The 16,140-nt window shown below is 32.1% G+C and overlaps 1 long non-coding RNA gene and 1 pseudogene across 2 annotated transcripts; one reads left to right on the forward strand and one right to left on the reverse strand.

The window, feature by feature from the left end:
- Positions 1-7,622: 7,622 nt before the first annotated feature.
- On the forward strand, positions 7,623-14,602 carry LOC115959440 (annotated as a pseudogene). The gene is made up of 7 exons (XR_004084879.1): positions 7,623-7,845; positions 8,075-8,142; positions 8,603-8,664; positions 8,764-8,914; positions 9,357-9,533; positions 13,686-13,898; positions 14,483-14,602. The product of XR_004084879.1 is annotated as an uncharacterized LOC115959440 (transcript).
- LOC115959441 lies at positions 10,762-12,107 on the reverse strand. The gene is made up of 3 exons (XR_004084880.1): positions 12,038-12,107; positions 11,917-11,946; positions 10,762-10,920 (listed from the first exon to the last, which is right to left on the reverse strand). It is a non-coding gene; the product is annotated as an uncharacterized LOC115959441 (long non-coding RNA).
- Positions 14,603-16,140: the final 1,538 nt, after the last annotated feature.

A 16,140-nucleotide genomic window follows, 5' to 3' on the forward strand; every position in this document is an offset into this window, starting at 1 on the left:
AACAAAAAATAATAAAATAAAATAAAATAAAGAATAATTTAAACAATTATTCTACATGAACTTTTCATCGAAGAGCCAATTTAAATTCAACTTCCACCTAAAGTGCGCAACAAACCATTTCCCAATTTTCATTTTCATTATTAGTTGTCTCAACTTCATATTGCTACCATACCAAACATTTGTTACTACACCAAACACCTGTTTAGATGCGTACTTAGAGAAGCGTAGCATCCCATAAAAACCTCTTGCCCAATTGACATAAGGCCAAAAAAGCAAACAGCCCCAAAAAACATGCAACTACTTCACACTCTTGGCTTTAGTGTTCTTGGAACCAAATGCTTACTAAACATCAGATTTTGTATATCAAATTGTTGCACACTCTAAGTGCTTTTATTCATCTATTAACAATTTCCACAATTACTACAACAGGACATTTAAAAAAAATTATATAGTAATAGTAAATAATAATGCTAGGTCTATCTTATCTTAATGATGTTTGAGGGAACATTTCAACTTAATGGGGTGCAAGCAAAATGCAAATCAAACTAAACTATTAGGATAAACCACTACTATATAAAAAAAATAAAAAAAATGTAGGTCCTCCATTTCTTCTTGCAAGCCAATAGTAGCTACAAGAGTTATCACAATTACTCAATTCCATGAGAGTATTCCACTTGATGGTCTTGACGCAAGCATCCTCCTTCTTTATCCCATCCCCAGCAAGTTAAAATTTTTAAGAATGAAAATTGTCAATCGGTGGTTTCAAGCAAAAGTTACATTTGTACAAAATATAAGCTGCCTCACTCATTTGCTTGAGGAAAGAAAGACCAACACCTCAGTTAAAAATTTCTAACTACAAATAGGAAATTACTTCAATTTAGCCGGAAAAAAAAAAATGCAAAGTCTACGATGCTTCCCAAACCTAAAAGAAAATAAAAAGAATGAAAGAAAATGTTCATCAAAGCATCATTCATAGTAATATATATATATAAAAGTGCCCAAAAGGACTACAAACAACCAAATCAATTAAAAAGTAACAATATTCACACAAGAAAAGAGCCTCATGTGAGGATTATGCTACTCTTTAAGTTTTTTATTTTATTTTATTTTATTTTATAACTTTAAATCTCACTTATCAAAAAGTAGAAGTTTTTTTTTTTAATCTCTCACCATTTTGTGAGTACCATCATCAATTGGAAACAACTGGAGCTTCAGCTTCATAGGAGTTATTGTTCTCAACAAATTTTTTTTGCAAAAAGGAAGGCAAAGGAGGCAGAATTTTGCCAACAAAATTAGAATCCTTTTGATTTGGAATTTAGATTGAAAACAAATCATGCCATCAAAAACTTTAGATGTCTAGAATTTAAATCCTTTTAGGAATACAGAAAGAAAAAAAAAAAAAAATAGGCACCCTCCTAGAGCACCTAGGTCATGTTCAACCTCTTTATCCATAACTACCTACTACAATTGCTCAGTTGCATTGAAAACCAAAAAAAAACCCAACAAATGCAGCTTTTTTGCATTTATTATATGTATATGATGAGATGACACCAGCTAATATCCATTTTAATGACCTTCAAGAAATATTAACATTGTGAATTTGTGATGCTGCAGACAGCAAGATTAAAGATGGTTAGTCACTATGGTTCTTTTGTCAATCATAGTAAGTAAATTGCTTAGCCCCTTAGGAGTGAAAAGCCCTTGAATTAAGCATCTCTTATGAATGAAAGTATATGCAGCCAATTACAACAATTTAACCCAATAGAGCAAGTTGTTAAACAATTGTTTTTGTTGAAAATAAAATATTTTTCCTTTGAAACAAATAGAAGCTCATTTAGCAAATATATGTTCTTGGGAAAATAGCAAGACGTAGATGTAGCCCACTTTATCAATGAAGAAAAGCCAAAAGAATTGGTGCATAGAAACGTGATTTTATCAAAAATTTCTAATAGCCATTAGTCACAATAGCATGCTAAATTCCTATATGTTTCTAAAAGAAATTTCACTGAACACATGGTATGAACAATAACTAAAAATAACAAACACTGAAGAGTACAGGACTACCGCAATACTATTAATGCTGACTCCCCAAAATAGAAAACCAAAACCTTCTCATAGCAAACTCATAAATAATAAATTAATAATTGAGACTTTGAGACTTTGCAAATACTAAGTGGTATTTAAAATAAAGAAAAAAAACCACAGATCGAAAGAAAAGGAAAAAAAAAATATTACATTGGTTTAAAGCAAGTATAGAGTAGTCATGAAGTCCCTCTAAAGATGCTTCTTTCACAAACACGTGAAATTTGAATATGAAATCTGAAGAATTGGCTCCTTTAGGATATGGAATTTTGGAGTGTGCGAGCAACTGAAAGGTGTGTGTCTAATGTTTCTTCACCAATCTGAAAGGTAGGTTTGCTCATGCTATGATAGAGGCTAAGGTTTTTGATTTTCTTATTAAAGATTATAAAACTGTCCCTAGTCATTTTTAAGTCATTATAGTAGAGATCAATTGTAAATCATATGTAATGTCAATAATTTTGCATCCTTGTGAAACTTGTTCAGGTACTATAGATTTAATCTTACACGGTGGGCATAAGTGCATAAACCCCTCTAAGATTAATATTGAAACACAATCAAATTAGTAAGTAAATATATGCATGTCTACTTATAAGAAATTCATTTCCAACAACAAAATAAAAAATCGAGGCCAATGACAATGTATCCAAATCAGAGTAGTGCACAACAAAAATCACTTATTTTTAAGGATTACATATTTATTGAGAGGATGAATAGCAGATAATCCTCATATTTTCCTGACGAATGTTATCAAACATAATATACAACGTACATTCAGTTGAATTAAGTAGTCAATTCAAAACCTTCTCCACTAATAGATGCTTTCATGTAAGAATGTAGTATTATTCATGAAATAGTAAAATCAATTCAATTCTGACAAATAAAAGAGCATCGCCAACATTAAACATGTCAATATTACAAATTAACTTCTAGTAATTTCAGAACTCTAATAACTAAAAATCATTATCATGCAGCCATTATATACGGGTTTAAAAGCATCCTATCAATCATTTAGACCCATTGCATTATCTAATTGCAGAAAAAATTTATAAAATTTAAGCAATAATAGATCTTGATGATCCTAAAAAACCATCTAAAATGTTAGATCTTGATTAGCTTGTAATACATACCTGATACCTATAGGAGGTCTCTATCTACACTCTTCAACAACTACTCTTGTCTGATTAGTTTTCTAAGCTTCCATAAATTTCCATATCAAGATTAGAAGCTGTCTGCACCAAATTCATTGCTGTCTAGCTTCACTCACCCACCTTTGGTTCCGATTGTACCGTAACAGCCAGGCTATATTTAGCATGAACTCCACCTCCATGACATGCCCATTTTGCTAATAACACTATACCTATGGAAACATCATGGTTGGTTTCTAGACTCTGGTGCTTCTAAGCACTCCCATATATCATGTGTCACTGATTCTGCACTATCCCCACATATTTCACTTGAGACTGATGGAATTATTTTCCTACAGTAAAGATTGAGCTTATTCATAGGTAAAATATTGTGGATCACCTTTCAAGCAAAAATTAAAAGTACTTTTTAGCACGTCACAGCACATCATGCTCTTTAAGAGTGACAAACCACATGTGCAATATAGACCACTCCAATAAGAGCAATTGATGAATTTTGAATGTTCCCTAAATCCTAAATTAGACCTTGTTACAATAGTGCAGCCAATAAAAAAAAAAATTGCACAATACAATCAACTATTACCAAAACTATCTAAATGTTGTTTTCTACAATATAAACCTATACCATCAATACAATCCCAATATCTAACATATGAATCACAAAAAATTCAAACCCATACCAATCCCAATATCTAACATATGAATCATAAAAGAATTTCAAATACACAATCTCAAAGAATTAGAAATTAAAATTCCTTATGAATTTTGAATTTAAATCCCCAAACTATACACTAAAATCAAGTTTTTAAGCAGTAGCCACATGAACCTAGATAAAAATTCACATTAAATTCAAAAAAACTGAAGAATTATAAAGAGAGTAATAAAAATTCAGAATTGTAAAGCGAGCAAAAAAAATTCAGAAGAGAAGAATAAAAAATACAAATTTTTAGCCGTGAGTTGCATGGTAACAAATAATCCCTAAAAAAGTATTATTTATAATACAATATAGGGTTATGGATTCCTAAATCCTAATCAAATTTGGTTAGGGTTATGGATTCCTAATCAAAATATAATATAGGTCATGAATTCCTAATATGTTAATGGTATAGAAAATTATTTACCAGCAGTGGCGGTGTCTGATTTGATTTTCTCTTCAAGCTCTGTTGCGGTCCCATCGTCACCTTCGCTTCTGGAAAAACTCTCCAACTATGAAACCATATGGTTGGTGATGCCTTCTTTCTATCTTGGGCCTGACAGTGTGTGGATGGCTTTTTGGCAGGATTGATTTTCAGTGTTGGGTTTTGGGGAAGGAGAAGGGGGAGAAATTAAGAAGAGAGAGGAACAGCAAAGCTTATTTTGGCACACATTTTTTGAATATTTTGGTTTTATTCGGGTTTTAGAAAAGGTTTTTCTTCGCTTGTTTTTTTTTTTTTTTTTTTTTCGTTTATTTTTTTTTAATTCTGTGCTGAAGTGGAATTTTTTTCTCGTTTATTTTTTTTTTTTAAATACTGTGCTGACGTAGAAAATGGTGGAAACTTCAAAAGTTTCGGTTTTATATATATATATATATAGATTATCTATTCATCTAGGCCATTTGTGCTCCTCTCAGCCGAAAAAGACAAAAGAAAAATGCCATTTGTGCTCCATGGTACTGAAGTTATGTAAAAACTATTTATTATAATTATGACTATTTTGGGATATATCCAGTGCCCGCTTGCCTGGTGGATTTTATTTTTAAGGCTTAAGGCGAGAACTAAATTAAGATTTAATATTATTTTTTCAAATGAAACTAAAATATAACATTTTTTAAATGACACATATAATATTAAAAAAAAATTAGTTCAACTATTAATTTATAATAATAGTTTTTTTAAAAATTATTTCTATTGGTTAAAGGGTAGGAATAAATAGAATGGGTAAAATCTAGAAAGTACGGGTGCTGCGGCTCCAAGGCCATCGCACCCACACCCGACACTCGGTGACGCGCAAATTTGCCAGTCTTTTTTTTTTTGTTTTTGTTTTCCAATTCGGGTCGAAACTAGTCGAGAAATTGTCCAAAATACATGTTAAAAAAATAATAAAATAAAAACTTGAGTTGATTTCTTAGTTGTTAACTTATTATATATTTGTCAAATTATTTGTAGGTTAAACAACTTAAATTGAAGTTACTGAATTATTTGTAGTTATTATTGCTCTTAAATTGCTACATGTTTAACATTATATAAAAATATAATGGTAAACATATCCCGCCGCACCTGTACCCTACTTTTTCAAAAATTGCCAAGTCCCGCACCCGAAACTCGAATCTACGTTCGTGCTTCATAGGGTAAAACTGTTAGTTTATATAAAATATAACTCTATTCTACATAGGAATGTGGATATCCATCTTTTTTAAATGTAATCTACATTCACACAAAAAGGGCATTGAGTGGGAACTTAGATACTCGCGGACGTCTAATTCACTTGTGTGATTTGCAATTAAATATGGAATTTTTTTAACATTCCCAAGAACCCTAAAAGGCTAAAACCTTAATATATACCAAACACCACTTATGTGTTTGAGAGATTATGTGTTCTACATAACGAAGATATTTTTTTCATGTTTTTTCTTTAATAAAAAAATTACTTTTTATCTATTTATAGGTAAAGATATATCCTTATTGGTAAACTTTAGGGGCTTTTTTACATTTGGTGGACTTAGGTGATTGCTTAACTTGCTTCTAACAAGAGCCAACCATGGGTATAGCCATTTTAAATCTTGCCTCTTCAAGAGTTTAGTGTTGCAATTTATTCTAACAAAAAAAAAGTGCTGCACTTTGTTTCTTGAAGGGATGAGTTCCACATCCGCAACTGACAGGACAAATATGATATGGTGTGTAGTCCAAGTACACTTTAGTTTTTCTATTAAGAAAAAGTAATGAAATCTAGTAATTTTATTGGTGGTTACTTTGTCCAAGACTTCAACTCTCAGTGATATTTGACTGCTTTTAGTCCAAACTTAGAATAGTTTTAATTTCTTAACTTTGTTTATTAAAAAAAAGACAGCAATGAACTACAAAGAAATCTAATCCAATTTTTTTTTTTCTTTTCTATGTTATAAATTTTTAATAAATTATAACAATTGAAGATCTTAAGTTTTTTGTTTGCTTTTATTGTCAGATTAGGTTCATGAATTTTTATATGATAGGCTATAGTCGTTGAGTTCAATTTCGTCAAGGTTGGATAAAGAGGGATACAGAATTAATATAACCTTGAATGATAAATCTTGGCATGGTTTCTAACAGAGCTCAAAAAATATTGAATGATAACTATTTAGAGAACTTTGAAGAATGGTAAGGCTAATGAAGAATGTTAGGACATAAAAATATCATGATCGTTGCTAACATTGACCAAAAGGAAGCCATCAATAGTGAAATCTCTTACTAGGTTCATTATTAAGGCTAAAAAGGTCTTGGAAGTGTTGGTGGGGACTAAATGCTATTCGGCAAAAGATTAGCTGGACCTATTATGATACTACAACTTGCATGTTATTATAAGGGAAAGGGTCTATATGTGATTTTTGATGTTGGAGTGATTAATTGGTTGCTATACATAAAGCTGAACTTGGACATTGATGCTGTTGATGTAGAAATAAGTTCGAGAAACTTCATCTTTGAAACTTAATTTAAATTTTTATGTCGCTCCTCTTTCAGATAATGATTCAAAGTAGTAGTTTCTTCAAGTAATTTCTATTTGAAATTGAGGTAAACTACTTATAATCTTGATAATGTTTTACAAAAAGAGAACTATTGAAATTTTACTTTTAGTTTTAATATAAAACTATATTTTGTTTGCAATGAGATGTTGACTCTAATTTCATTGATGACTTACAGAAGTCCCTTCTTTATACTTGTCATTAATAAGTTATTTATGAAATGTTTTCTATATTGATATTTAGCCATTTTCAAGTTTTATAAAGGTAATTCCCATTATTAACAAGAATGCAGCCATGAAATGCAACAACAACATAAGCTATAGGACAAAATGTAAATACGGTACTTTAGGTGTTGTTTCTTAAATTTCCTTCTTAAGGTTCAGTCATATGATCACTTAACTAAAAACTACACTTTCATTTCATAAGAAAAAATCCACATGGCTGAATTTTAAGAGAGAAACATAAAAAACAATACTTAAATAAATACTGTACCTAAGTCTTGCCCTAAGCTATGATCCCAATTAGTTTGATTACTTGATGGACAAAAGGCCAAAACCGAGCCCAATATTGGTCATTCAATTGTGATTCAATTTTAATATTACACGTGTCCCACCCAAATTCAGCCGCCCAAGCTAAGTCCCCAAACTCAATACCGGATTTTGGCGCGAAAATTAGAAAACGCATCCCAATTCAGTATCCCCAAATTAGGGTTTAATCCTCTTCCTCAACAATGTCCAATTCCTCTGATCAGCTCGAGGAAATCAAAACCCTAATTTCCTCTGGCTCAAAGTGCCTCGCTTACTCAACCCTCTTACACTTCCAAGAACACTCCAGTGACGACCCTACTTCAATTCAAGCCCTAGCTGGAATTTCTCAGACTCTTCTATCTTTAATCGTTGCCGATATCTCAGACGACGATGAAGAAATGTAAGTTTCAAATCAAAATGCCAAACACATATTTTATCAAAATGATATGTTTGGATGCTGGGAAATGTGTAGGAAAAGAAATTTGGAATACAATTATGAACTGAAATAGATAATTTAAAAAAAAAAATATAGTTTTTTTTTTTTTTTTTTTCCCTCTTTACATCTAAGTAGCGTTTAAATGGAGGGTGATTGAATATATGTATAAATATTGGTTTTGAATTGATGACAGTGCTGCACTGGCTTTGAAGTGTTTGGGTTTCATGATTTATCATCCGTCCCTTGTTGCCATAATTGCAGGTATGTTAAGCTAGTGGTACACCATGGTTTAGTATAACATTTTAGTAATGGGGTGTTGGTAAATTTTGAAAGGATGTTTGGATTTTACACCTTGAAGTTTGGGGATTTTACCTGAGTGTTTGGATTTTACTACTTAAAGTTTATGGGTGTTTGGATATTACATCCTGAAGTTTCAGAATTTGGGGTATAAAATCCAAACACCCTCAAACTTTAGGAATAAAATCCAAATTCTGAAGCTTTAGGGTAAAATCCAAAAACCTCCAAACTTCAGGGCTAAAATCCAAATTATAAAACTTCAGAGTATAAAATCCAAACATTTCCAAACTTTAGGGGTGTAATTTGTAAATTACCCTATCAAAACAGTGGCTTAAACCACGGTCCTAGTTGACCGATATTGTTTAGTTGTCTTTTAATTGGAAATGAGTACTTAATCAACATTTTCTCTATGTTGGTTTTGTAGTGGATGATGCCAATTTGGTTATAGAGTCTTTAGTTAGGTTCATTACGACAACAAAAATGAAGGTAAATGTCACATTGTCAAATAATGATAGTTTTCAAGGGTTGCTGTGCTCTTTTTATTTATTTATTTGTCGATTTGACTTGTTTGCCTCTTAATTGCAGTCAGTTTGTAACTTAGGAGTGTGGTGCATATCCATCCAACAGTTTAATGCACCATTTCTAGATTCCCACCACAACTCTCTGTTGCAGGCGGTTGTCCATGCACTTGACAACCCAATTGGTTCTTTTATCAACAACTTTTGAGCCTATTCAGGTATAAGTAATTCTTCCAAGCTTTATATTTTATGCTCCTCAACCACTTCTAGTGATACTTCTTAAGTGGAAGTCTATGCATATAAACTGACTAAGTCAGTCACTAATAGATTTCAATATCATTTTTTCTGTAAAGTGTTTAATGTGCATAACTTGTCCTGGAGAAAGAAAGAGAGAATTGGCAGTGAAGTGGTTTTATTTGCTCGATTGTGGATTTTTTTTTTTCAAACTTGGATGGAACATTATGTTACACAAGCAAATTGTGTCAAACTTTTGTCCTCAACTAATGATTCCAGTGTCAAATTTTACATTATTGCGTAATCAAGTTGGTTATTTATATTTTATGTATCACTGCTGAACTTAGCATCTTATGTTAAACAAGAATCAATAAATGAGTATGGTCAACTTGTCTCTCCTACTAACCCTTCTTGGTAATATAATAGGCCTTGATAAAGTTAGCATCTAATTTAAGCAAGAGAATGAGAGACTCATCACATTTATGGGCTCCTCCAATATATAGAAGACTTCTCAGCTTTGACAAGAAGGAGAAGGATATGTCAGAAAGGTGTCTATCAAAGATTAAGCCTATAATATTACCTCCTCCACTAGTTCTCTCCAAGGTACAAATGTGCTTATGTTCTTTATATTTTTCAAGTGCAACTATCAAGGTGCATTCATAGTTGAGATATACATTTTAAACATGGAAAGCTTAAACATGCTAATATGATATAGCTAGCTAAATCTGTTTCCACCATCATTTTTTCCACTAAATTTTTGTTAAAAGGTTTGAGAATTTAGATGGATTTAATGTGTTTGCATGTGAAGTATTTCAAATAAAACATCTTACTAGCTGATGCTAACATTGCAGAATCTGAAAAAATATTACTAATTTTTGCCCATTTTATATCTTATTGGTGCTTGTCAGAATCTGAGGTGTAACTTTTTGTTTTAGGAAAATTTGTGAGCCTAAACAGCTAGCAGTTTCTTTACTGTGACTGTGAATCTGGTTTCAAAAGTGAAACATCACAGGGAATTTCCTTTTGTAATACAAACTAGAGTGGTGGCTACATTTACAATGTAAAATAGATGATTTTGATATTCTAAGAGATGAAGTAGAAAATTTTTATTTTGGTGGGTGAAGCCAAACTGCTGTGAAGGTTTAGCACAAAATGCCAGTAAAATTCAAATTACATCCTTAGTTCAAACCAATAGTAAGATGTTGTGTCACAGACTGTTTGGATCTATTGATTTATTTGACTGTTATCTAAATCAGCTTCAATAGTTAACATGAATAAATATTTATCATAAAATTCCCAATTGTGTGTTCAGAAGCTAAAAATCAAGACCAGTCAACTCTACCAGTGGTTCATTCAATATCCCTGTAGCTATCATTTCTACCATTTCTTCTTTACCATGACTATGTATCTGGTTTCAAAAGTGAAACATCACAGGAAATTTCCTTTTCAAATACAAATTGTAGTGGTAACTACATTTACAATGTAGGATATATGATTTTGACATTTTGAGAGATTGAAATAGCACTCTTTTCTTTTCCCTTTGTGTGTGTGTGTGTGTGTGGAGGGTGAAGACAAAATGTTGGAAAGGTTTAGGCCAAACAGAATTCCATTAACTGTCAAAATAAATCTTAAACAAATATTTAAACTTATCCAAAAAAAAAAAGAAAGAAACCTTCAAACCATCAGTAAGAGGTTGGGTCACAGTCATTTAAATCCAGCTTCCATAATTCATATGAACTAGTCGCTAACCCATGCGATGCACGGAAAAGTTTTTAGTAACTATAAGATTTTAGCAAATCAAATGCCTTAAAATTTGAGAATCTTAAAAGAACTTACATTAACACTCATCAATTTGTTAACAAAGCCAATGCTAAATAGATCTACCAATTGCATTCTCATATCCTCTGTCATTTGCAAGGTGAAAGGACTCTTTTGATTACGGTTTGCATCCTTCTATCCTTCAAAAGCTTTAAGAAGTTCCATGTGGTTACTGCATAAGAATGTGTATAAGGTTATACATAATTTTGTCATTATAATCAACATCCTAAAGCTAATATCCAGTCCAAAAATGTGTAACCAATGTTACATATTATAACAAAAACTCAAAGAGACAACAAAAACAGTCATAGGTATATAAGAGAGAGAATTAGATCAAACATGTATTTCTATTTTTGCTTACTTTGAGATTGAATTTCAAGACTGAAACTTAAAATCCAGAATTCCAACAACAAAAGCACAGAAAAACCTCTCTATCCTTCAGTCTACCATGCTTCCAATTAGCTAGTCTTCTTTTCCACTCTCCCAACCACAAAATCCAATGCTAACTTTGCATTCAGAGGAACTTATAATAATAATAATAATAATAAAGCAAAAAACAAAAATGAAACTATTCATCCTTTTCATCTAATATGTAACTTGATAGATGGTCTTAGGCACTTTTTGCACATAGATTCTTTAAATTGTATATCAAATTAGAAGAAAGAAATTACATGTAAAAATATATATATATATATATATATATTGTAGCAATCATCATTGTGGGAGCAAGATTTCTAAATATGTGTATATATATATATATATATATATATAATTTGCTCATGCGAGTTCTAGCTTTAAAACATTCAAGTTAAGTCTGTAAAAATCAAACTCCAGAAGATACAACAATGCAATTGTTTATAGGTAAAGCATACATATAATCAACATGATCATTAAAACAGAGTAAAATTCAACCAACCTTCATGACTCTTTTAAAATTTTATTTGGATTGTGTGTCTCAACAGCATACCAATGCAATCATTAATTACTTAAAATTCAAAAAAAAAAATTATTTATACATGATAAGTTACAATTCAAATTGAGTTTCATGAGTTCTTTAAATGTAAACAAAACACTACAATATTTAGAAATTAGATGTACATAGAAAAATAGTTAACCCTATACTAAAAAAAAATAAAAAATTTAGTACAAAGTCAAACGAATACCATACCTTTAACCTTGATTCGAATGGAGGAAAAGACTGAAGAGAAAGGCAATAAAAAAGCAGAAATTTATCAGGAATATTAAATCTAAATAAAAGTGAATGGAAGAGCAAAAATTAAGAATGAAACCTGCTTTAAAACAGCAAATGAATGTACAAAGAATTAAATCTGTTGCTGTTTGGTATTCATTGAAATTTGCTGTTTTAAATCTGTTGCAGAGAAGGAACAACACAAATGTACGAAGAATTATAAACTGAACAACCGTGAATTGGTTTGGTGCACAGAAAATATATATAATATTTAAAAAAAAAAAGAATAAACATTATTGCAAAAACTATTTATAAGATAATGGTTATAGAGTCCTAATTAAATTTGTTTATAGTTACAGATTTCTAAACAAATTTGACAAATTTGATTAAAAAAGACATGAACTTGTACAGAAGATGTAGAAGGTTTGAAAAAAAAAAAAAAATAGGGGACTGAAGAAGGCTGATGTTTTAGGTGCCCAAATAATTATTCAATCAAACAAATGATTAAGCTAAGCTAAATCAGATGTGCTAAAAAACTTAGATAGCAAAATAAAGTAAAACTTGAAGGTAAAGCAAAACCTGTAGGATTGTTGTCAGATTTTGAAGGTTGGGAGGCTCTTTAATACATCTCCACTTTCTTACAAAACCTGTAGAATTTGAATTTCTATGAGTGTTTCCCTGACTTCAACAAAAAAGAATAGAGAGAAAAAGGGGTTAGGAATTGAAATCCCTAATTTGGCAAAAAAAACTTAATTAAAGACGAAATCCTTAAATTGACAAAAAATACCTAATTAAAGACAATAGGAAAAGAGTTTATTCTTAGATTAATTGAGAGATACCAAGAGAGAATGCTCTGATATGGAGGCTAGGTCGGAGATTGAAAATGTTGGCTCCCATGGTCGTGCCCTTGCAAGCTTTCTATGAAATAGCTTGGATCTGCGTTTGAGAAAGTGTATAGGTTTTGCGTTTGGTGACTAATGTCGAAAGGAGGGGTGATGGGTTTAGTTTTGTCGAGAGGAGAGGTTCTACCTTGCGTGTTTTGGTTTCAGAGGGTTTTGGTTTCAGAATTATATCGGGAAAGAGTATTTGGTTTGTGAAAGGAGAGTATATATATTTAATAAAAAAGAAATAAATCAGATTTAAAAATTAAAAATTTATGGCTTTTTTTTTTTTGGTTTTGGTTTTATTTTTTTTTGTTTTATTATTATTTTTTTAATATTGTGCTGACGTGGAAAATTGTGGGAACTTCAAAAGTTTCGGTTTTATATATATATAGATAAGTGTTTTCATAAAATTCACATTGGGTGTCTAGAAGCTCAAAATCAAGACCAGTCAACTGTACTGGTGGTTCATTCCATATCCCTGCATCATGGAGTAGAAAAATTTTCAATTTGAAATTCCAAAACTTCTCGACTTCTATCACGAATGAGTGCCTCATTAGATTTGTAAAGTATTATAGGTAGTTAAACTTAACAGTTTTATATTGCAATTTAGTCAATGATAAAGACTAGGACACAAAAGTTTCAAATACCAATGATCCTCTCTCTCTCTCTCTCATGTGCATTAATGTGTGCCTATCTCACATTATCAGGCCTAAATGTCTAAGGTAGAACCATGAGAAAGGTTCCTTCTGTCTAACATTGATTCTGGTATCAAGGTTAAGGTTCGCCTAAAATCATTCCAATATTGTATCTATCTTTTTGTGTATTCTAAGATCCCTAAATGCACTTTATTCTATCTTTAAACAGGTTCTTGTCAAAGATATGAAGCAAATTTTGCTCACTACGATGAAGGAGCTGCTAAACCAGGGTATGAAGGTCCAAGCCATTCATGCATGGGGATGGTTTATTCGCTTACTAGGATCTTATGCTATGAAGAACAGGAAATTAACAAATGAAATGCTGAAAATTCCTGAAAATACATTTTCAGATCTCAACCCACAAGTTCAGATTGCTTCACAGGTATTTTTAATACAGTTGGACTTTTTGGAAACCCGGTCACTATCACCAATCACTGATAATATTATCCAAGAAAATAATTCTTTATTTGTTGAATTTATTACCAATAAAATAGCACCTCAAAAATAGAAGGTGCTTTCATCCATTTCCTTTGTTCAATGATAGCATAGAAGTGGTCATCTTTTGAAGGATACAAATTTATTATGGGGCATAAAGAATTTGCGGTAATCCAAATCAAGAGACTAAATGGTCCTTGCTTAAGTCAGAAAAGGGTGTCTAGTTATCAACTTTTTGAGTTGTTGTGGTCCTTGCATGTAAGCTCATAGGACTGGGTCTACCCAAGTTTTTATGGCAATCTATGCAAATAGAAAAAGCTAAATCACTGCCTAGTTACCTGTTCAATTATCTCCTATGGTAATTTCTGCATTTAAATATACCAGTACTCCATTACAACACTTAGAATCTCATTCTTCCATCAATTATGGTAACCTTTGGGATTAAAATATTTCAGAAGTCCTACGTTATAATGCTTTAAATGTCATTCTTTTGTATGATTTTTTACCATAATTTGCACTTTGCTTGGGAAGGTCTTATTGATTCTCTAATTCATCCTCCAATAGTAGCTTGTGAGACAAATGCATCCAAGGAGGAGAAGGGTGTACAACATTTGCAAAAATCTAGAGAGACCAGTGATAAAATCCAAGCAAATGGGTTTTTAAAAAGCATAAGGCTTGTAATGACTCCTCTGACAGGAATCATATCAAGTAAATGTGATATATCCGTCCACTCATCATGCTTGAACACATGATGTTATCTGCTGCATAAACTTGATACTTCTGTCAATGATCCATCAGTGATAAAGCTAGTGTTGGAGCCTATCTCTGAAGCAATTTTTCACATTGGTCCTGAAAGTAAAAGTGTGAGCTCATGGAATCTGTGCCTAGATCTGCTTGATGATTTTATTTTAGCAAAATGTAAAGATGTTAAATATGTCACAAGTAACTCTGCAAGCCATCATTTATCAGCTACTAAATTCTTACGGAAGCAATATTCTGTTAAATGGTTGCCATGGGATATTTGTCAGTTGGACTTCCATTTAAACATAATTTTTATTCTCATCAGTCAAGCATCAATTGCAACTGTCAACCATGAATAAAAAAGTTTCGCATGTGATGCTGGTTTAATGCTATTTTTATCTGTTCTGAAAGGAGTTCAATTGGAGTTGGAAAAGCGTTCAACCAATTATAATGATATTATGTTGTGTTTGGGCACAGTATTAAGGTTCATAAAGAAGATATGTGAAGATGTAAGTTCAGAAGGCAGCGATAGTAGTGATTTGCATCATACTTGTCTCCGGTTTATAGACACTGTCACTAAGGAGTTACAACCTGCTACATTGGAATCCCCTCTGTACAAGGTTATATTGGACCTCAAGTACATTGACAAGCTTCAATCAGTTAATAACATTAGACATGCAAAATTTATGGATATCTGCTCTATTGTTCACATAAATATGGTTTCACCAGTGGTTTATTTACTTGTAGCCTATCTCTGTGTGGTCTTTCAGTCAATTTTCTTCGACATCCAGAACGTGAACCACCACAACATAAATGAGGGACTTTGCGCTGAGGTCGAGAGCCTCCGCCTCGATGCTCTCATCATCAGTAGCCACCTTGGGCTCAGCACCGCTGACTACTGTGTTCACCACTGCCCCTGTCACGTCATCGTAGTTAAACTGATCCCAGAGGTAGTTTAATCGATCCCAGATGACGAGGAGAAAAATAAGGATAAGATCTGCGTTATTTAACTTCTCTATGGAAAATACTGCTTCTATGTTTTCGGTGTCAGTACACCTGTTAATCATAGCAAACCAATGCCAATGCCGAGAGAGATTTTGAAAATAAGCGGAAAAATGTATCCAAGTGGCATGGGTTATGCAATTTTGGGTTCAACAATCTACTGCATTGGTGGACGCTTCCCCCCTAATGAGCCATCTTTGGATGTTTATATATTTGATACAAAGAAAAATAATGAGAAATCCTTAACAAAGCTTGGACCTTGCCTCAACGCCCCGAAGTACTATCCTAACGTAGTGGTTATCCAAGGTAAAGTTTATGTTTTTCCAAATAGTTTTGCAAAGGATGTAAGCTCTCCTAGATTTGAGGTTTTCGATCCTCTTTAAGGAACATGGACTGCTCTCCCTGAGCCTGATTGGGATTCTCGTTCTCCAAACACAGAGAAATGG

This window comes from Quercus lobata, chromosome 9 (genome assembly GCF_001633185.2).
Source record: "Quercus lobata isolate SW786 chromosome 9, ValleyOak3.0 Primary Assembly, whole genome shotgun sequence".
Classification (NCBI taxonomy): Eukaryota; Viridiplantae; Streptophyta; class Magnoliopsida; order Fagales; family Fagaceae; genus Quercus; species Quercus lobata.